The sequence below is a fragment of the Patella vulgata genome, chromosome 3 (assembly GCF_932274485.2).
Source record: "Patella vulgata chromosome 3, xgPatVulg1.2, whole genome shotgun sequence".
Lineage (NCBI taxonomy): Eukaryota > Metazoa > Mollusca > Gastropoda > Patellidae > Patella > Patella vulgata.
Window position 1 is genome coordinate 23,564,436 of NC_065881.2, and position 22,869 is coordinate 23,587,304.

General features: G+C 37.1%; 1 long non-coding RNA gene across 3 annotated transcripts; it reads right to left on the reverse strand.

The window, feature by feature from the left end:
- Window positions 1-175: 175 nt before the first annotated feature.
- Window positions 176-6,447, reverse strand: LOC126816336 (uncharacterized). Of its 3 annotated transcripts, XR_007678312.2 has the most exons (5): window positions 6,387-6,447; window positions 6,040-6,078; window positions 3,175-3,307; window positions 2,400-2,475; window positions 176-1,599 (listed from the first exon to the last, which is right to left on the reverse strand). It is a non-coding gene; the product is annotated as an uncharacterized LOC126816336 (long non-coding RNA). The 3 variants fall into 3 exon arrangements; XR_007678311.2 differs by lacking the exon at window positions 6,387-6,447 and having other exon boundaries at window positions 6,040-6,138; XR_007678313.2 differs by lacking the exons at window positions 6,040-6,078; window positions 6,387-6,447 and adding an exon at window positions 5,609-5,998.
- Window positions 6,448-22,869: the final 16,422 nt, after the last annotated feature.

Consider the following 22,869-nt stretch of genomic DNA (forward strand, 5'->3'; position numbering starts at 1 on the left):
GGAAACAAAAAAAATTTTTGTAAGATTATTATTTATTCATAAAATCATAGGAAAAAGTAAATTAATACATCAAAACTAAATAGATATTTGAAATGTTAACAGAAAAACAGAGACTTCAATTCTAATACAAATTATGTTGTGTTATATATAATGACCCCTCCCCCCCCCCCCCCCACTTTACCCATCACAAAATATAAAATAGCTATTTAAATTGTTCTTTACCCCAAAACAAGAACTGAGAATATAAAGATATGTACACAGTATCCCTACCCCATACCCCAAAATATATAATTCAAATATATCTAAATTTAATAACATCCAAACTAAGCACTAATAAGATTAATTATGCACTAAATTGAAACAATTTCAAAAACTGAAAAATGCTACAAAATCACACTACAAGTGATTTGTGAGGCATCTAGAAATAACTAGCATACACAGAAAACTAACAAAAGAAAATTGCTCTATTTTGCAGGAGTAATAAAATGATGTAGAGCCTTTTCCTCATTAAAAAAAACCCAAACAAAATGAATATTTTATAAATAAAAGAAGCAAAGCATCAAGATTACAGGATTGAAATAAAAAAATATCATATGTACAAAAGATTTATATACAATCACAAGTCATAAGCCACAGTGGTTCAGTGAGCATAAGGCGTTGGCCGCGAAATTTCAACTGGATTTTCCGGCATAGTTCCCACTTTTCAGTGTTGGATATGGCAAGGGATAATTGGGTACAAGCCCAGAATCAAAAGAGAGAGAGACAGAGAGAAATGGGGTTTAACATCTACTCGACACAAACTAGATCATTTTGGGATTAACATATGGTTTAATTTTATTTCAATAATTCGCTAGCGCGTAGGGGTCTTTAGCAGTGGGAGGAAACCGGAGGTCCCGGAGAAAACCCACAAGATTGGACAGGCGACCCTACTCCTTGTCTACAACCGGGGATTCGAAACCATGCCAGTTGACTCAATGACAGGAGGCCGTATGATACAGCATGCACGTGCTAACCAATCGGCCATCCACCCCCACCCCCCAGAATTGAAACCAACCCAACTGCGTACACTTTGAAGAACCCTTGAAAATTGAATTATTTGAATCAATGACAGACCTTCTGATCAAATGTGTGCGTGTTAACCATTCGGCCCCCCTGGGTACCCTTTAAAGAACCCTTGACAGTTGAAATATTTGATATAAGGGTAGGGTAGAATCACTCTAAAAACACAGAAAAGCAGGATATTAAAACGTATTTCATTTCATAAGCAAGGGAAAGTCACCTTAATGTAGGTCAAGGTTTTTTGTAATTCTGGGTGTATTTGATCTACATTTGGTTTCTAGTAATGCCTATTAAATACTTTATGATTTCCGACCAAATTCTAAGTGATTTATATGTCAGTTTACTTGCTATATTATACATACATATTTGAAGAGAATTAAAACCTAATTGTGTTTTGGAAGAAAATTTAACATTAATAACAAAAAATAAATATTTAAAAATTGGGTCAAATGCATTCTTTCCCAGAAGTATAAAATAAATTGATGCTTGGGTTCTCTTGTTGTTATCATACACCAAATACTCTTTCAAGGGTGTTCCAGCCTAAAAAATAAAAAGTAGGCAATAAGAATACAATGTTTAAATAAACAATTTATTTTGCCACATCGAGACTGAGTCTCTATTTGGTTTCAACTTTGCGTAACACTTATTGTGTCTTGTCCACTTAAAGACCCAGGCAGATTATTATGCTCAAATCAAATGGGTTAAAAGTCAGAAAAATGAAATGAAATGGGGTTTAACGTCCTACTGTTCTGCTCCTATACTGGGCTAATAATGACGGGCATATGCCACACAGTGTGCTATGAGGGAATTTTTGCCCGGGCAGCGGCACTATCATCTATTCTTATATCGAATTCCAACTGCCAGGGGATCTTTTACGTGCATTCCAATATTCGTCTCATCGGAAGGACTAGACAGCTGTCATTGTCAGGCCAAGTCAGAAAAAAGTCTTGAGATTTGGGACTGAAGTCTCATAATAGGTCAACTATTCACCCGGTTCATACATGTATTGTCTGCAAATCCAGATTCCCTACTACATCATTGGCAGCACCTATTTACTTGGCAATGTCTAATTATTTTTGGACCCATTCTTATTTTATTTCCATTGACAACAAATTGGATATTACCCTTTAAAATCTATTGAAATCTATTTGAAAAGTAAAATATTGTCCATCATTTTTTTACTGCTATTTACTGTAATGGATGTGATTGGCAAAAATCAAGCATGCCAAGTACTTGAAATAGCTGAGTCCTAGGCATTGCCCCAAGAAGAATAACTAGATTACCAAGCAAGTGTATAGAACTAGTTGATGATTAAAAATACAAATATGTATGTTACTTACATTTTACCTGATTATCAAGCTCTGTGAGAAAAAGTTTCCATAATATGAATAGCCATTTTCAACTGTCTTGATCTTTCTGATGTAGTTAACGGAGAAAAAAAACATACTATGTATTAGTTGACTTAAATCGACTCGACAGTTAAAAGATGAAAGTTTTAATTTAATTACATTGTATTGTAATGTGTTGGTTTGCTTTGTCACAGATGAGACAAAATGAAAAAAATGAAATGGAATGGGGTTCGGCGTCCTACTGTTCAGCTCCGACTGGGCTAATGAGGTTGGGCATATGCCATACAGTGTGCTATGAGAGAAATTTTGCCGGGTACCGTGACCCTAAGGCCTACTCTTGTATCAAATTCTAACTGCCAGGGGCTATTTTACATGCACGCCAATGTGTACACAGGACCACGTTTTTTTGTTCAATCTGAACGACTAGACAGCTGTCCTTGTAAGGCCCTCCGTTCTGCATTGTCTTACTGCAAACCCGCGACCTTAAAATATGCGAACCAGTGTCTAACCCACTTGGTCACCGTAGGTCCCCACAGATGAGATAGTCATATCTACATGTATCTGGACATAAGTAAGATTCTGTCTGTGCACATACATGTACTTCACAGTTTTACTATACTAAACTGAATTTTAAATTCCAAATAATAAAATGAAATTAAGGTTTATGTCACATCAGCTCCAACCGGGCTATATTGTGCCAAACACATTATGGTGAGATTCTAAAATACCACAACAACAATCTTTTCTATTAGAATTGAACACTCACCCTCAAAAAACAACTATGAGAAATCATAGGTGCTCAAATCACCATTTCTTCAGCTCTTTTTTTTCCCATATTTGGGTTTTTTGACTTATTTTATTATATGATCTTTGATTTGCTATGGCATCTAATATGGAAACTGAAAAATATAAATATGTGACATGTAATTAACTGTTTAAGATACCTTACCATATACAAACTGTGTGATATCTAAAACCATTTGAATCCCGAAGATCTTACCGAAGCCGTGAAAATCTGTTTTAATAACCCTTGTTTGTCATGTGACTGGACTGTCACAGTAATTAGAAGAGAGCCATGTGGCTTAGTGTGTAAGGCACTGGCTTGCTACCCGAGAGTTTGTAGGTTTGCTCCCAGTGTTGACCGAGAAAGCTCATTTGGATTTTTTAGCATGGATTCCCTGTCTAGTCGTCATGGTGGCTAAGTGGGTAAGACGCTGGCTCGCTAGCCTGGAGGTAGGGTGTTCGATCCCTGCATTGGCCGAGAAAGTTCACCCAGATTTTCCGGCGTGGTTCCCCCTTGTCAGTGATGCAGGATGGAGGGCCTGACAAGGACAGTTGTCTAGTCATTCGGATGATACGAAAAAACGAGGTCCCGTGTACACGTTGGCGTCCACGTAAAAGATCCCTTGACAGTTGGAATTCGATACACCGCAGTGCCGCTGTCCGGGCAAAATTTCCCTCATAGCACACTGTGTGGTGTATGCCTGTCTTCATTAGCCCAGTTCGGAGCAAAATAGTAGGACGTTAAACCCCATTTCATTTCTAGTAGTTTCAATGGAACACAAAACCTGAGGTCCAATTGGCGTGCATTTAAGCCGATAGTATGGTAGTTGGAATTTGTTGGCTGTAGCACCCGTGTCACAGTTCGACTGCTAGTTTGTGATACCCACTCGATATAAATGAGTGGTGATTGGCTAATGAATTCTAAAATCAGACGAATGCTTCGGCGAAGCAGACAGCAGGACACACCACTCAAATACAATTCGACCAAATATATTAAACATGTTTGATTCGGGCGTATGTCAGTGGATAAACTAGGTGAAGTTTAGCGCCAATTGATTCAGCCGAATCCTTTGGCTAGTTTATCCAGTACTGACGATTTAAGTTTGTACTTTCTTTATATGCAAATATAACATTTGAAAGAGGCTGTAGGCCTACTTTCTTTATATGCAAATATCTTATTTGAAATAGGCCATTATTATGTGATTCCCCACTTGAATGTGACTAGGAATAAGGTCGCCTGTCCAGCCTTGTGGGTTTTCTCCGGGTCCTCCGGTTTCCTCCCTTTGCTAAATACCCCTAGGGTGTATTCGAAACAGTGTTCCGGTGCAGAGAACGGACGGAGAATGGGTTCTTGTCGGACTTGAGCAGTCTGGAATGCGTTCACGAACACGTTCCCGTTCTCAAATCCCACACTACCTCATAGCTGGTGTGAGGGAGAACAAACATGGTCGACGCATCGATAACTGCTGAGAAAACAGCATCATGGGTGCATTTATTAATTTAAAAGTTTAATACCGTTCGAAAATTGGATGTAGTATGTGGCCAGTATAACATCAAATAAGTTAGGTTGCCAGGCAACGAAACATATGCCCACAGCAGTTTAATCGTTTGCTCAGTCAACAGGGATTGTCGCATATTCATTCTTTTGTAGGTAATGTGGGCATTTACAAGAAAAGATTATAATTTTTGTCGTTTGTGGGTTTACAAAGGTTCTACAAACTGAAACAAGGGCCTTAATTGTTGAAATTTGACAGATTTTTTTGTTTTGTGTTTTACTAATTTAAATAATGCATACAAATCGGATGATAATTTTGTTGTCCGCGCGTTCACAAGGTTCCAAAAAGTGAAACAAGGGCCACAACTCTAGACATAATTCACGGAAATCGCAGAAATTTAATAGACGTCTTCGTTTTACTAATTTAAAAGATGCAAATGAATTTCACAAAGTGAAACAAGGGCCATAACTCCAGAAGAAACTAACGGAAATTATTGAAATTAAATAGGATTCATCTCATTAAAATAAACAACATATCAATTTCAAAATAATCAGGTCTGTAGACGACGGACAACCTACGGACGAGGGCGATGACAATATGCGACCACATTTCCATGTGGTCGTATCAAAAGGTGATGTAATCGTCATCCAAAGAATTGAAAAGGAGTAAAATGGAGTCATAATTTATCATAAGTATGCCTAATAGCGAAGTCAATACCAAACAAGTTATCGTAACAGATTGTATAAATTTAATTCATCTTGTTACCATGGATACCGTTCTCTCATGTTCGAGACTCATGAAAGTGTTTTCATGTTCTTCAGCCGTTCTCGAACCTGCGCGAACACTGTTTCTAATACACTCCTACGGTACGCGCAAGCAAATCATTCAAATAAAATTGAACAATATTAGCCTCAAAATTACCTAGCGCCAGTAAGTATAAAGGATCTATCCGACAAACACTAACAACAACTCTAGGTTTATGCAGAATTAATATAACACAACATACACAGATGGCAATAGAATGAGACAGTGTTCAGGAAAAGGGCGGAAACGGAAGAAGACTACCCGTCCTACTTGATTCTAGGACATAAAGCATGGGCCTACTTGATTCGACCTTGTCTGCGATATCACCTCGGTGGAAGCGGACGTAAAATACAACTAACCCATCATTGATTCGACCAATTTAATACAAGGAAATGAATGGCATAGTTTGTGTCAAGTGAATTTAGTGAATTTTAAACCCCATTTACTCGCCCTCTCTCTACAGAGATAAATACTTTTCCTGTTACATACAATAACAATTATTGGCCATTATTTAAAAAATATATTAAAAGGAAATGAAATTCTGTTACCTGTTTTTCTTTGTGTAGTACATATGCTAACATCAATGACTGGAAAAAAAATAACGAAACTGTAGAGAAACTTCTGAATCATTGAAAGTCTAATTATTATATAGGCCTACACATTGATGACATTGATATAAAAAAAAGGCTGATTTGTTTGTTGTTGTTTTTTTCTTTTACAGAAATATTAAGATTACATTTCAAATAAACAACTAACACAAAAGTTAGTATCTAGCTATAGTCCATGTCTGGATATACATTTCTCCTTTTTTTTTGGCCCGAACGTCTATAAAAATCAAAGATGGCGGCCAATAATTGCAACCGGGCATTACTATAAAATCAAGACAGATTCTTACCTGCTGGTCCTAGTCGGGGGTTTCTTGCAATTATAAGTATTTGAACAACGGTGTAGCGCCGATTAGCTAATACCCAGCGGGCACAGAACGTTGTGACAACGTTTTTCAGAGGTTGTATCACAACGTCTGAAATAAGTCAGCTGTAGGTTGTTTTGCAACAAACTCTTACGTTGTGACAACGTTGTACGGACGTCAAAGCAACATTGTCACAACGTTGTGTGGTGGTTGACGAAAAGTTGTGTGGTGGTTGACGAAAAGTTGTGACAACGTTGTACGGACGTCAAAGCAACATTGTCACAACGTTGTGTGGTGGTTGACGAAAAGTTGTGACAACGTTGTACGGACGTCAAAGCAACATTGTCACAACGTTGTGTGGTGGTTGACGAAAAGTTGTGACAACGTTGTACGGACGTTCAAGCAGCATTGTCACAACATTGTGTGGTGGTTGACGAAAAGTTGTCACGACGTCAGAATTTGTTGTTTTGCAACGTTGTGTGGTGGTTGGCGAAAAGTTGTCACGACGTCAGAATTTGTTGTTTTGAGGTTGTATAAAACCCAGTATAAGCCCCATCCGAACTCCCTACAGTTCTGCCCCTACTGGACTAACGAAGACGGGAATAGGCGGCCGGGCAGAATGGAAGTTAAATTAGGTGTGTGTGCGGGGAAGGGGGGGGGGCTTAAATGCCCGACAGATTTGGGCCACGGTTTTGACATAGTGAAACGATACGCGAAGTTTCAACACTCTCACTCAATTAGAATCAAAGTTATTGTGTCCCATCACAACCAATCTAATTGCTTCTTTCTGAATAAAATCAGTATCAATTAATAGGACAGTACGTAGTTTCAAAACATTCAATTCAAACGATTATATTACAGACAATATTAATGCTAGAGTCATATAACTTTGCAGTAATGGGTAAAGGTAATAGAATCTGATCATTAAATTTTAAGTAATGGTCATGTAATGAGTAATGGAAGATTTCAAAAGTAATGAGTAATGGAAATGTAATTAATTACATTCCGAAAATCATGTAATGGTCAATTACATTTCAATTACATTTAATGGCGCATTCTTTGAATGGCATTTAGTAATTAGAACATAATCAAATAACGCACTTTTATGGAATAACAATTACTATGGTTTATTTCACTGCAACGTTTCAACAAAATTTCACAAGTCGTTTTCAAGCATATATACACAAATAAATAAAATGAGAAAGATATGAATATATATATAAACATCAGTGCGAACTATCCAATGGTATGCATGTCTTTAAATCTGATTGATTAAATGCTAAATTAGCACTAATCTTTAAATAGTAATAAAATGTAATTATTTACTTTCAATGTAATGGGTAATGAATGATATTGCTAAAAATGAGAAAGTAATTTTAATGCAATTGGTACTGTAATAATAATAATAATTTATTATTTATAATGCGCCTATTACCAATATAAAACACTCAATGCTCAATGGCGCAGTTAACATTTTGTGGACATCACACATAGAAAATAAAATAAAATTAAATGGATGATAAAAGAACTTAAAAAGGCTTACAAAGATTATAATAAAATATGACATGTAATAAACAAATTTAAACTGTACATGTACTTAATTGGTCCCTCTTCTGTCCGGCTCATATTTTAGATGAGCCGAAACTGCTGTTATTATCTCGGCTTCATTGCAGCTCGGCTGACTGATCATTACACTATCTGAAGAATACAAAAAACTGTATATTTACTCTGTCAAATTTTGTAAATTATATAATTCAGTCCGATCAAAAAGGTGGTCCTGAAGCTGTAACAGATAATTCTGCATCCCATGAATTATGGACCAAAGGTGGCTTATTGGGTAAAACGCTGGCTCGCTTGTCTGAAGGTCGCATTTTCGATCCCTACATTTGCCGAGAAAGTTCAGTAGGCCTGACAAGGACAACTGTTAGTCGTTTGGATGGTATGAAAAACCGAGGCCTCGTGTACACATTGACGTGCAAGTAAAAGATCTCTTGGCAGTTGGAATTCGATATAAGAGTAGGCCATAGTGCCGCTGCCCGGGCAAATTTTTCCTTCATTGCACGCGGTATAGCGCATGCCCATCTTCATTAGCCTAGTCTGAGCAGAACAGTAGGACGTTAAACCCCATATGAATTATATTATATATGACCCAATAACACATTCTATATGAGACATCGCTTGTGTTATTACTTTCATATTCTCCATAAATTTGTACGTGTAAGAAAGGCATGGGTGTTAAATTACAAAAAAGATAGGTTGCCAGGCAACGAAACATACGCCCACAGCAGCTAAATCGTCCGGGCGGTCAACAAGAGTTGTCGCATATTTTTACTTTTTTCGGTAATGAAACATTTATAATACACTAAAATCTGATTAAGAGCAACAACTCAGAAAACCATTAGAATTTGTTTGGTTTTTATAAAGTTCTGCCCCATGCTAACGTTTTGTATACAAAACTTTTAATACTGTATCATGGATTTAGCTGTCCAAGTCATAAAGATAGGTTGCCAGGCAACGAAACATACGCCCACAGTAGCTAAATCGTCCAGGCAGTCAACAACAGTTGTCACATATTTTTACTTTTTTGTCCCCCGCCTTTCGAAGAAAGCAGGGGACTATTAAAATGGGTTCGTCCGTCTGTCTGTCTGTCTGTCCGTCTGTCTGTCCGTCACACTTTTTGGGACACAATAACTCTCTTCCTAATTGAGCTAGAATGTCCAAACTTGGTGTATGTGTTTATTAGGTCAATGCCTTGATGGAGTTCGAAGATGAGCATTTTCCGCTTAGGGTAAGCAGAGATAAGCAATTTGATTGGTTGATGCTTTGGGACACGATAACTCTCTTCCTAATTGGGCTAGAATGTTCAAACTTGGTGTATGTGTTGATTAGGTCAATGCCTTGATGGAGTTCGAAGATGAGCATTTTCCGCTTAGGGTAAGCAGAGATAAGCAATTTGATTGGTTGATGCTTTGGGACACGATAACTTTTAATTGAGCTAGAATGTTCAAACTTGGTGTATGTGTTTATTAGGTCAATGCCTTGATGGAGTTCGAAGATGAGCATTTTCCGCTTAGGGTAAGCAGAGATAAGCAATTTGATTGGTTGATACTTTGGGGCACGATAACTCTCTTCCTAATTGAGCTAGAATGTTCAAACTTGGTGTATGTGTTCATTAGGTCAATGCCTTGATGGAGTTCGAAGATGAGCATTTTCCGCTTAGGGTAAGCAGAGATAAGCAATTTGATTGGTTGATGCTTTGGGACACGATAACTTTAGTTCTAATTAAGTGAGATTGATGAAACTTGGTGTATAGTTTCATTACAGTAATACCTTGACTAAGTTTGATAATGAGCATTTTCTGCTCAGGGTAAGCAGAGCGATACGCAATTTGATTTTTATATGTGTCCTCTAATTATTTTCCTATTTCGGCGGGGGACATCAGCCTCACTGTTGGCTTGTTCGGTAATGAAACATTTATAATACACTAAAATCTGATTAAGAGCAACAACTCAGAAAACCATTAGAATTTGTTAGGTTTTTATAAAGTTCTGCCCCATGCTAACGTTTTGTATACAAAACTTTTAATACTGTATCATGGATTTAGCTGTTTCAAGTCATAAAAATTCATTGAAAATCAATATACTTGTTCGCCTCAAGATCTTAAACTCTGTGTATCAATCTGGAGTCAATCGGATATTAACTTTGGCCTCTAGAGCGTCCCCAAGATTTTTCAAAGTGATCAAGGGCCATAACTTTGGCAGTAATTATCAGAAATCTTTGAAAATCAATAGGATTCTTCGCCTCGAGACCTCAAACACTGTGTATAAATTTAAAGTCAATGAGATTAACTTTAGCCTTTAGAGCATCCACAAGGTTTTTTGAAGTGATCAAGGGCCATAACTCTGGAAGTAATTATCACTGAAAATGAATAGACTTCTTCGTCTCATGACCTTAAACACTGTGTATAAATTTAAAGTCAATCGGATATTAACTTTAGACTCTAGAGCGTCCACAAGATTTTTCAAAGTGATCAAGGGCCATAACTCTGGCAGTAATTATCGTAAATTGCTGAAAATCAATAGGCTTTTTCGTCTCATGACCTTAAACACTGCGTATAAATTTAAAGTCAATCGGATATTAACTTTGGCCTCTAGAGCGTCCACAAGATTTTTTGAAGTGATCAAGGGCCATAACTCTGGCAGTAATTATCGGAAATTGCTGAAAATGAATAGGCTTCTTCGTCTCATGACCTTAAACATTGTGTATAAATTTAAAGTCAATCGGATATTAACTTTGGCCTCTAGAGCGTCCACAAGATTTTTTGAAGTGATCAAGAGCCATAACTCTGGCAGTAATTATCGGAAATCACTGAAAATCAATAGGCTTCTTCGTCTCATGACCTTAAACACTGTGTATAAATTTAAAATCGATCGGATATTAATTTTGGCCTCTAGAGCGTCCACAAGATTTTTTGAAGTGATCAAGGGCCAGAACTCTGGCAGTAATTATCGGATATCGCTGAAAATCAATAGGCTTCTTCGTCTCATGACCTTAAACACTATGTGTAAATTTAAAGTCAATCGGTTATTAGCTTTGGCCTCTAGAGCGTCCACAAGATTTTTCAAAATGATCAAGGGCCATAACTCTGGCAGTAATTATCGGAAATCACTGAAAATCAATAGGCTTCTTCGTCTCATGACCTTAAACACTGTGTATAAATTTAAAATCGATCGGATATTAATTTTGGCCTCTAGAGCGTCCACAAGATTTTTTGAAGTGATCAAGGGCCAGAACTCTGGCAGTAATTATCGGATATCGCTGAAAATCAATAGGCTTCTTGGTCTCATGACCTTAAACACTGTGTATAAATTTAAAGTCAATCGGATATTAACTGTGGCCTGTAGAGCGTCCACAAGATTTTTTGAAGTGATCAAGGGCCATAACTCTGGCAGTAATTATCGGAAATCGCTGAAAATCAATAGGCTTCTTCGTCTCATGACCTTAAACCCTGTATATAAATTTTAAGTCAATCGGATATTAACTTTGGCCTCTAGAGCGTCCACAAGATATTTTGAAGTGATCAAGGGCCATAACTCTGGCAGTAATTATCGGAAATCGCCGAAAATCAATAGGCTTCTTCGTCTCATGACCTTAAACACTGTGTATAAATTTAAAGTCAATCGGATATTAAGTTTGGCCTCTAGAGCGTCCACAAGATTTTTTGAAGTGATCAAGGACCATAACTCTGGCAGTAATTATCGGAAATCGCTGAAAATCAATAGGCTTCTTCGTCTCATGACCTTAAACACTGTGTATAAATTTAAAGTCAATCGGATATTAACTTTGGCCTCTAGAGCGTCCCCAAGATTTTTTGAAGTGATCAAGCAATTGTGGACGCCGGACCGACGGACGAACGGACGGGGGCGAGGACAATATACGACCACATTTCAATGTCGGCGTATAAAAAGATCAACACTCATCGATGAAGTAATAAAAACTCGTGTATGCCCATACCATGTTTGATTATCAGATATTTAAGGATATGTTCGTAAATTGAGTATGATAAAAACAAACCTCGGACAACTTTGTAAATTTCTAAGTCCATTATGGACCGCCTCCCTTTATTTCCCTTTAAATTAAATTGGGCCATTAGGGAATTAGACATCAACCTGTTAAAATAAAAAGACATACTGTTTATGCGTTTGACAATACCACGAATTTTGACTTTCCATTCCTTGACACCTAGATATGGACATAAATGGGTTGCAACGCATATAATAATGTAATATGTTTGTATATTAACTGATTTACATTTAATCGTTTCTGTTTTTACTGTAATGTCTAATCAGTTATGTTCGGCGAAATACGCGAAGAGAGAGAGAGAAATGGGGTTTAACGTCCACTTGACACAAACTTGGTCATTTCGGGACTAACACATGGTTCAATTTTATTTCAATAATTCGCTAGCGCGTAGGGGTCTTTTTAGCAGTGGGAGGAAACCGGAGGACCCGGAGAAAACCCACCAGGTTAGACAGGCGACCAAACTCCTTGTCACGTACAGCCGGGGAATCGAAACCCCGCCAGTTGACTCAATGACAGACCGTATGATACAGCGTGCGCGTGCTAACCATTCGGCCATCCAACCCCCCATACGCGAAGAGTCCAAATTGAATGCCAGTCTTTGGCGTCTGGTTATTCAAGTTTACACCCGCATATAGTATTCTCTTGGGTATATTTAACTTCATTCTTCGAGTCTCTCTATTACAAATGAAATTTGAAAGCATTCTTGCGCGCGATTCGTGTGGCAATTTCAAAACTTTAACTTTGTGTTAAATATTGGACATTAGAAGCCCATCTTTTCACGGTTACAACATTGATGTTGGGTTTAATTAAACAATGAGTCCCATGGTTGCAATGTCGAAGACTGTGGATGATATTGAGTTAGAGACTTGACTCCTTTAAGACGAAGACGATTGGAAAACGAATGTACGATTATTTTATCAATTTGTTTTCAAAAGAAAGAATACGACTTTAAACTGGTAACCACCAATGCTCATCAGATGGGTTACCTATAGCTATAACATGAAATAAATGAAACACATCTAGTATATTATTATATTTCAATCACTGTAATATTTACAATCAATGTCAGTTCAATTATGCAGGTGTATGCTCATGGATATTGATGTTGTACATTTAATAATAAAATTACCCTTCACTTGAATTAAATCTAAAACCCACAAGCATGTAATTAAAGAGCTGTGGTGTTAACGGTCGCACTAGCCCGGCATTATATCCACCTGTCTGTAGATCGACAAAGTACAAGATTTAATTTTCAGAGCATATATGTTTTGTTGCGTGTCAACCTATCTTTTTAATTAAGATCGTAGACTTGGTTGCCTAATAATTAAGATGTATACAGCGACTTGGTTAACCGTTCATCGGTTACTACTGGTGAAACGGTTAAAAAAATTACAAACCGATATTCGTTTTCATATCATATTTGACATTCAAAACCAGGAATGGTAGCCAAAATGTTTTCATTCACTAAAGACTATATAAATAGTTCATACAGCACAAAGTTCATATAGCATTTGTCATTTGTAATATATCACGGGAAATTAATGTCTTATTAATTCCCGCTCGAAGTTTTGTACACGTTACATTATTATTAACACTCCCTGCAAAGCTTGGGGTAGTATCAACTTATCTAAACAATTCATGAAATTGGTAACCCTATAAATTTAAAGATAATAGATAATGGGAAAGTCCATTATACAATACTATAAATATTGAAATGGCCCCTTCCAATTCCAGACATAGATTGAAATAGCTCTTTCCAAATCCAGACATAGCAAATGACCAAAAACTAAATGATTAAAATGCAATACAATTATAAAATAAAAACACTAAAGTTTCAGAACTAAAATAAATCATTTAAGAGATAATAAAACATATTTAAAATACTCAATTTACTTTGCAAGGAGGGTTCAATAATGAAATGACAATAGAAGTTCGACTACGTGGAAATGGCACCAGTAGAAAATAATCTACAATTACCGAAACAATTAATTCTTTTATATCATAATTATTTCTAAATGGACACAAAATATTAATTAATCGTAACATACCTAATTCTCAACTGTTACGCCTTCTAGCAACTTATAAAACTCGACAGTTTATCACAGCTCTATAAAAGCAGCCATGCAGGTTTGGCTGGGATTCCTTTTTGGCGGAAAGATGTTTAAATTTGATTGGGCCAACTGTCAACCTTGGGTGTGTTTTAAAATAAAATATGTATAAGATAATTAATCTTGACCTTTATTGGGGTTTTTTTTATATACCGGTACATTAAATATAGATATTTTGCAATTAAGTTAAGAACGTAATTAAGTTTTAAAGGTGTAATAAACGTTTAATAAATGTTTTTTAAAAAATATTTTTTTTCAAATGGCGTGTATAGGTAATTGTTACCTATTCATTGCGGGTTCTTTATAAACGGTTCATAAACGTTTAAAAAAATCATATTTACGATACTACGTTTTAATGGAAAATTTTGTAAGAAAACATCAATTATGAACGTTATCTAAACATATTATATTAAACATTTTTATCAATATTTATCGAAAACTTCTGAAAAACTTACACTTAAAACATTTAAAAAACGTTTAATAAATATTCTTTTTTTTTACATAACCTTTTAGAAACAAGAAAAATAACAAAAACAAAAACAAAAAACGTTTTTGAAATATTTTGTGCTTGCTGGGATTCACTTAGAACTGTAATTAATTAAATAATGGCCAGGTTTCACACTTATATATAATGAGCGCCATGGAAAACGCATCACTTAGTTTTTCGTATAACAAAATGATCCTGTAAACATATCTTATTTATTTTGCTTCTTATTGTGAACAATATTCAAATGGGAACACATCAATAACAACACATTTGTACACTTATGGATGTTTAATCTGTAATCAACGGTACAAAGTCAGAGGGGTCAAAACCAAAAGTACGACACAGATGTCAGTAGCGCGTGTGTCCTCCACGGGCTTTTACGCACGCTGTGCAGCGACGTCGCATGGAATTAACCAATGTTTGAAAGAAGGCCTGGGGCAAATTGTTCCATTCTTGGACAAGAGCAGCTTCTAAAGCAGCAATGGTGTGCATCTGTGGTCTCCGATACAGACGGCGTCCAATCTCATCCCAGACATGTTCTATTGGTGCCATGTCCGGAGACATGGCTGGCCAGTTCAAGACATTGATGTTGTTAGCAGCCAGGAAGTCCATACTAAAACGGGCGGTATGCGAACGTGCATTATCCTGTTGGAAGTGCTGAAGTTGTGGGTGCGCTCGAAACATCGGAACAACAATTGGTTGCAAGACATCATCACGGTAGGCTACAGCATTAACGCGACCCCTGCAAATGTGTAGGGCGGTCCGGTGATGAAATGTGAAGCCTCCCCACATCATTACACTTCCCCCACCCCATCGATTCGTTTCGAAGACGCAGCAGTCTGCAAGACGTTCCTCAAGACGTCTCCACACACGTTGACGGCCATCAGCGTGATAAAGATGAAAGCGACTCCCATCACTGAAGAGCACACTTTGCCAGTCTACTCTTCTCCATGCCTGGTGTGTCCTTGAGCCCATATCAAACGCCGCTGACGGTGATGATCCCTAAGGATAGCTCCAACATAAGGTCGTCGTCGAGTCCTACTTCTCTTAGACGACGTCTTACGGTGTTGGCACTTACTGGTCCTTTTCTTTCGACGACTGCCGCACATGCTTGAGTCGCTGGGCAGAATCTGTCACGCAGATGAGTGACCCGGATGTAGCGGTCTTGAGCCTGGGTTGTAACGCGTTGTGGACCAGGACGTTGACGGTCACGCGTTGATCCAGTAACTCGAATACGTTCCACCAACCTTACAGTAGTGGACTGATGACAATTGAGGTGTCTGGCAATAATAGCACGCGTAGACATGCCAGCCCTGGACATTCCCATGGCTTCATTCCGTTGATTTTCAGTAAGTCTCGGCATCTCTAGCTCGATTCCTTCACACGTCCAACAATAAATTACGACAAATTCACGTTTCACAGTTCATGTACAGCACATTAAGTTGAAAACATGCTTTTAAAGGGCTCACACACAATGCTGCAGGTGAATATTGGGTTTTTCATGTGCATCTCATGCAATTTTTTTTTGTGCACACGGGCAGAATTTTTTTGCTTTTGGGAGCATTGTGTGAAACAATAGTTCATAGTATTGCATAATATTATACATACAAAACCAAACTAGTAATAAAATATTTGGGAAAAAAAGTGATGCGTTTTCCATGGCGCTCAGTAATATAACGGTATCTACTTAAAATGATCATTTGAATACTTAAAAGAGATTGAATTGATTTCATTATTCTTTTATTATTATTTCTTTTTTTTATACCGGAATAGTATTATTAAATTTACATTAGCACTATTAGATGTCGATCTACGGCTGTTTTTATTAATAATTTGTTTAGTGAAGCCGAATGATAAAAATTGCGTTAAGTCTACGTCGATCGAGATTTTGCCGTGGGTAACAAAACTCCGTCAAATCAAATAGCCCAGTGACGTGTAGAATAGATCAAATGGCTTGCTATGTGTCGCAAATTATTCGTTTAACGGCAATGTATATGAGTAATATGAAAAAACTAATGATGAGAGATTTCATTTAGTTAGATCTACTTGCGCAACACATCAACGCAAATATCTAGCCTAGACAAGTGCAGATTACGTCGGTTCTAAATTCTACGTCGCTTGGCCTAGACTCGTGTATTCTGAGCGGACTGACACAATCATGCAGCTGGTCCAGCTAGTTTTAAAAGTTAAAGCAAGAATTTCATATTTTTTAAGAAAGTCAAAACATAATTATTTCTATATCTTTTGCTCAATAGGCTGTCAACTCAATATTATAGGATCATAGGTATCATTATGGCACTTATAAAATCATTCACACCGGAAATAATAACACAATTACCACCTTTGTTGTTCTACCCCCCCCCCCCCCCCCATGGAAAAACTATCTGCAAACATTTGAATTAGAAGTTGAAAATGATATTTTGGCCAATTTCTCAACTGGCAATAGTGAATTATAGGAATAATAGGATTATTCTGTAACAAGGTAGGACTGTTTATAGATACCATCTATTTTAAAGCTTTACTTTAATACATTTTAAAAATATAACTTAAAAATATGAAATTCACTCGGCACAGCTGCAGTCTGAGTGTGTTTTGAAATGAACGTCGCCACTTACATCGCGGTAGTCAACAAAGTCCAAACCTACATTGCCGGTAATCAAATTCGAGGGGCTTTCATATTCAACTTAATAATAATAGTCTCTGTTACTACATGATGTATGTATAGGTGCGCGTGTTTTACATACATGTAAATATAGTTGGTGTTTTTGTTGTTTTATAGCCATTGATAATGCTGTTGCGTAGGTAGCCTAATGTTTTGTTTGTATTTGTATGCTGTCTCTAATAGCCTAATGGGGTGTTAAGATACAATATAATTTTATCTGATCTTATATTAGCCTTAGAAGAAGCAATTGACGATTTTTATATCCCTTCCACATACCCGGTTGAGAGTTAAAATAATAGAACTTACCTTCGGCACGAACCAAAAAACCAATATGGCGTCCCAGAAGCATCTTTGGCGGCAACATTTAGAGTCACGTTATCAGTTTCCGCGGGAAAAAAAACCGCTAGTGTTACCAGATAATTTACTGAAGAATTAACCGGAATATTTGTCAGCTTCTAGTTGTTTTACAATAAGCCTTAAATAAAATGTATTATAGTTTGTATTGTGTTATTAAATCTCGATCTACGTCGTTAACCAATACAACTGTACCCAAGATCATACGTCAATTTCTATAGATAAGCGCATTGCAATTCCTGTTTTATGCACTGAATTTGTGTAGCAAACGCTGCACACTACACAATATGCATTAATCACCATTTTCTGTGTTTTGTGTTATTATTTCAATTGAAAAACACCGGATGTAAAAACAGCGACATTTAGGTGCGGGAGAGGCATCTCGTTTAAAGTTCATAATACATTTTTATAATACTTGACGGACGCAAACGCCTTTTCTTGCTTTCCCAACCCGTGTGCTCAGCAACATGAAAGCAAGCCAGTATTGCCTATTTAGTACACCAATAACTTTAATGCATTAAAGGAAATTATGATTTCCGAAAAATTATAAAACAAATAACTGACCGATGTCGCACACCGCCGAGTGGGACCCGACGAAATGTTTCAATCCGCGATCAATGCAGTACAAATTCGCCGTGTTCAATGACAAGAAAGTGAAAATGTTTTATTATACTTAAAAATCATCGAATTTGGGGATCTTTATTTGACTGACAAGAAAGCAAAATATTTTCTTCCAAATAACATTCTGAAAGTTCCGCTTTCACTTTCTCTCGGGATTTTGAATGTGACTTTTTACCTAAATGGCTGCCGGGAACAGGGAATGTCAGGCAATGTCATGACCTTGACTCAGGTTACAACCCCAAAATTGACCTTGCGGGTGCGGGTCACGACTTTGACCTTGAGATTTATTCGTGATATCTGGGTTGTTCATGAAGTTTTGGGACTTTTTCGATCCCAAGGTCAAGGGTCAGGTCAAAGGTCAAGGCCCCATTCGAAAGGTCAATGAGTTGCCTATCCATGGTCATGACCTTTGATTTGCCGCGCAGACCAGGGGCCCCACCATGTGCCCGGGAGCATCGAACTCATAAGATATTTTGGTGACCTTGACACTTTCTGATGACCTTGACCTACCGGGGTCATGTGGACCAAGATGACATTTTGGAAGGTCAAGGTCCAGTGGTCCTGACTTTATTAGATGGGCCCCTAGGGTTCAAAAACCAAAATACTTCCGGGGCCCCTAGCGGGTCAAGGTCACGACTTTTGGTTGGCGATTTTAAAAAATGAAGAACAAATGTTGGGTCAGTCTATCGGGTCACCAAACCCCGGGGCGATCGAATGACATTTTTGGGGCAAATTTCCCTAGAAAGTGAAATAGCCGAGCATTACAGCGGTGTGGTCTAAGGGCAGATAACTCGCCCATCCCAAATCGGATCCGACGACCTTGAGGTCGTGGCTATTTAAACTAAATTGACCCCTGGGAGTCTCGTGGTGACCTTGGTTTGACAATCAGAGGTCAAGGTTCGAACTGCTATATATGACGTTTCGATAACGTTATGACAATGTTGTGACAACATTTTAACAACGTTGTGACAACAACCTGTATATGAAGTTTTGATAACGTTGTGACAACGTTGTGACAACAACCTGTATATGACGTTTTGATAACGTTTTGAAGACGTTGTGACAACGTTGTGACCACGTTGTAACAACGCCGTGACAACAACCTGTATATGACGTTTTGATAACGTTGTGACAACGTTGTGACAACAACCTGTATATGACGTTTTGATAACGTTTTAAAGACGTTGTGACAACGTTGTGACCACGTTGTAACAACGCCGTGACAACAACCTGTATATGACGTTTTGATAACGTTGTGGCAACGTTGTGCCAACAACCTGTATATGACGTTTTGATAACGTTTTGAAGACGTTGTGACAACGTTGTGACCACGTTGTAACAAAGCCGTGACAACAACCTGTATATGACGTTTTGATAACGTTGTGACAACAACCTGTATATGACGTTTGAATAACGTTTTGATGACGTTGTGACAACGTTGTGACAACAACCTGTATATGACGTTTTGATAACGTTTTGAAGACGTTGTTACAACGTTGTGACAACGTTTTAACAACGCCGTGACGACAACCTGTATATGACGTTTTGATAACGTTGTGACAACGTTGTGACAACAACCTGTATATGACGTTAGAATAACGTCTTGATGACGTTGTGACAATGTTGTGACAACGTTGTGACAACAACCTGTATATGACGTTTTGATAACGTTTTGATGACGTTGTGACAACGTTGTGTCAACAACCTGTATATGACGTAAATACAACGTCGAATATTGGTCGAAAACACGTTGTACAACGTCACGACCAATATTGACGTTGTCACAATGTTGTAACAACGTTGCGTGCCCGCTGGGTAATAATTAAGCACGATTTCAGAAAAATTAAGACAGATTCATTAGATTGCTGAATTAGCGGAACACTTTTAGAACACATCAAAAAAAATTTCTTTGTGGCGCCATTATATAAATAGAATTTCGGTGCAGTCAGTGGCAGTGGTTCTAAATCTGACTGTTTTAAACGAAACGAATTATTATATACATAGAAGCAATATATACATGCTAAATTAAATACACGGTTTTATTTTTTGTAAAAATTTACAAACCTGCGGTCTGGTATTCTATGTGACCATTATAATTTTTTTTTTAAAAATATCACGGCTAAAGCACTCTGTTGATGCTAACGTCACTACATCTAACTGAATGTCGCTGATATAATATCAAAGAAAGAATTTGTCGCAATGACTAAAGTATAGATACTTCTTCTTAGTTAGTTGTATTTTACGCCCGCTTCCACCGAAGTGATATCGCAGACAAAAAGTATAGATAACTTGGAGAACCATTATATCAATAAGTCGATTATGAGATACACGTGGATGATCAATTAAATTTGATTGGTTACTTTTCAGTTAACCAATACTGTCCAATTTCGATTACATCAACCAATTACATTATTAAGAGTTTTACTCATTTTTTTTGTTCATTGCACATTGAATCAATTTTCGAAAACACCAGGGTGCTGAAAATCACATGTACACTATATATTCATTTGGTCTATCAGTTTATTGGGTCAATAAAAAAAGACAGACATTTTAACTATACAGACAACTTAACACCAATTAACATTCAAGTCTGTCTGGCAATTGTCTGATTAATTGGTACTCACTCCCTTCCAGTGATTTTCGAGATGTAAATTAAGCCCTTTATTACTTTTCTTAAAACTTGACGACTCCCGAATTCAGACTTTGTATGGAGTTTTTTTCTTAAAAAGAAAACAAATCGTGGAAGGTACACATTACTTGTGTTAATGATATGAAAAAACACACAAGATTTTATAAATCGACACAAGTTTGTGTTAATGCAATGCAAAACAACACATAACTTGTGTAGATTAGTTTTAACACAAGTACTTGTGTTGAGATCCAACACAAGTGTTTTTTCAGTGTAGTCTTTAATCGTGATACTCATGTAGACATGATTAATAAAAATAGGTGGATACCCAGATTGTTATTGGTTGTTTAAGGTACATTTAACTATTGTCTCGGTTTTACCTTTTATCTATTTAATATTTTATTCTTGCCCTTGTACATGTATAATTCTTATACCTACATATTTCTGTGACAGTCTAATTAAAACACGATTTTATTTTCGTTCCGTTTATCGAGCTAAAAAAGTGCTCCCTAGATCTGTGACGTCATCATATTAATTCCGATGACCATGACTTAGAAAGCAATCAAATGTTTGTTTAATCAGTGTTTGAAAAGATTTTGCCAATTTTTTGTATCGCAGGTTTTGATAGGTTGTTTGATCTGGAGCTAGATTTTTTTTCCCAGACTTGCTAGGGTTGTTTTGCTAGTCCTATAATAAGGAGGAACCTTGTTGAAACATTATCATGACCTATCTCGTCCAATACGACCATCACGACTAGTGATACACATTCTGTTATTATTTAGTTCAATAGTTCAATCAAAATTCTAAATGAATTTACGATGATATAATTAATTTGTTATCAGATATAATTTCGTACCAGGCTAGTTTTACAGAATAGATAACATTCAAGATATAAGCTATAATCTATCATATATATCACTGAACAATCCGACAGGGCGGCCAGTGGTCCCATCTCTGCGATACCTCCTCTTTACTTTCTGGACAATATGTTGGTCGGTACTGTGAGTTCATCGTAAACATACAATCGGTGGTTTTTGTTGAATAGAAAACCCAGAGCCTTGAGAAATCATTGAGGGATTATGTCTTCTTTAGACCGTATATTGCGGAAATGTAGGACGTTAAACCCCATTTCATTGAGGGGGGGGGGGGATTTTTTTATCACTAACCCGTAGGATTGGTACTGCATGAATGTAGTACGTTTAGTCCAGTAGACACTTCGGACGAGGACATTTCGGCACCTTATTTTTTTTAGAAAGAGGAAAGATTTATTTGTTTTCTCCTACAAATGTTTTCTTTGTTGGCTATTTTTTTAAAAATTTTTTTTAAATAAGTCTGAACTCGCTGTCCTCTTTGTACATGTTTGCAAGTCCTAGTGACTGGATGTATCTCCAAGTTGATTGAGTGAGGTGATCAAAAAAGTACTGAATCTGTACTTGTTGTACATTCACTGCATGAAGAGCAAGATCTACAGAGCATTCAAAGCCTATTATAACAGTTCATGGATCACAGCCATGCTCCTCTAACAAACAAAACATTAACTCATAAGTTGCCTGAGTCTTTCTTTGTAAAAGTACGTACACTTATGGGACACGACCCCGGATGACACAACTTCATAAAAATACTAAGTGCCATGGCGTAGTAATCGTCCATGCACCAAACATCGGAATCTGCAAGTTTCTTGATGTGGAGTTCCCTTTAAATGCTTTTAAAACTTACTTTACTCAATTTCAAAATACTTTTTTCACAGAAATAATTTTAAAACATTGTAAAATATGGCCGAAATGTCTTCTGGCCAAAACATTCAAGGCCGAAATACCGTCGCCCGAAATGTCCACGGGCAGAAAAGCCCGTCCACCGTACTGCATAGTATTTTGAAAGGACTGTAATTAGAGCCCGCGGATTTTAAACACGGCTCTAGAAGAGTTCCTGTTTTTCATAATGGGAGAAATAGTTTTTTCATCAATTGTACGCATTTGCAAACAACGACAAAACAAATTTAATTTATAGCTGCATTTAATTCACAC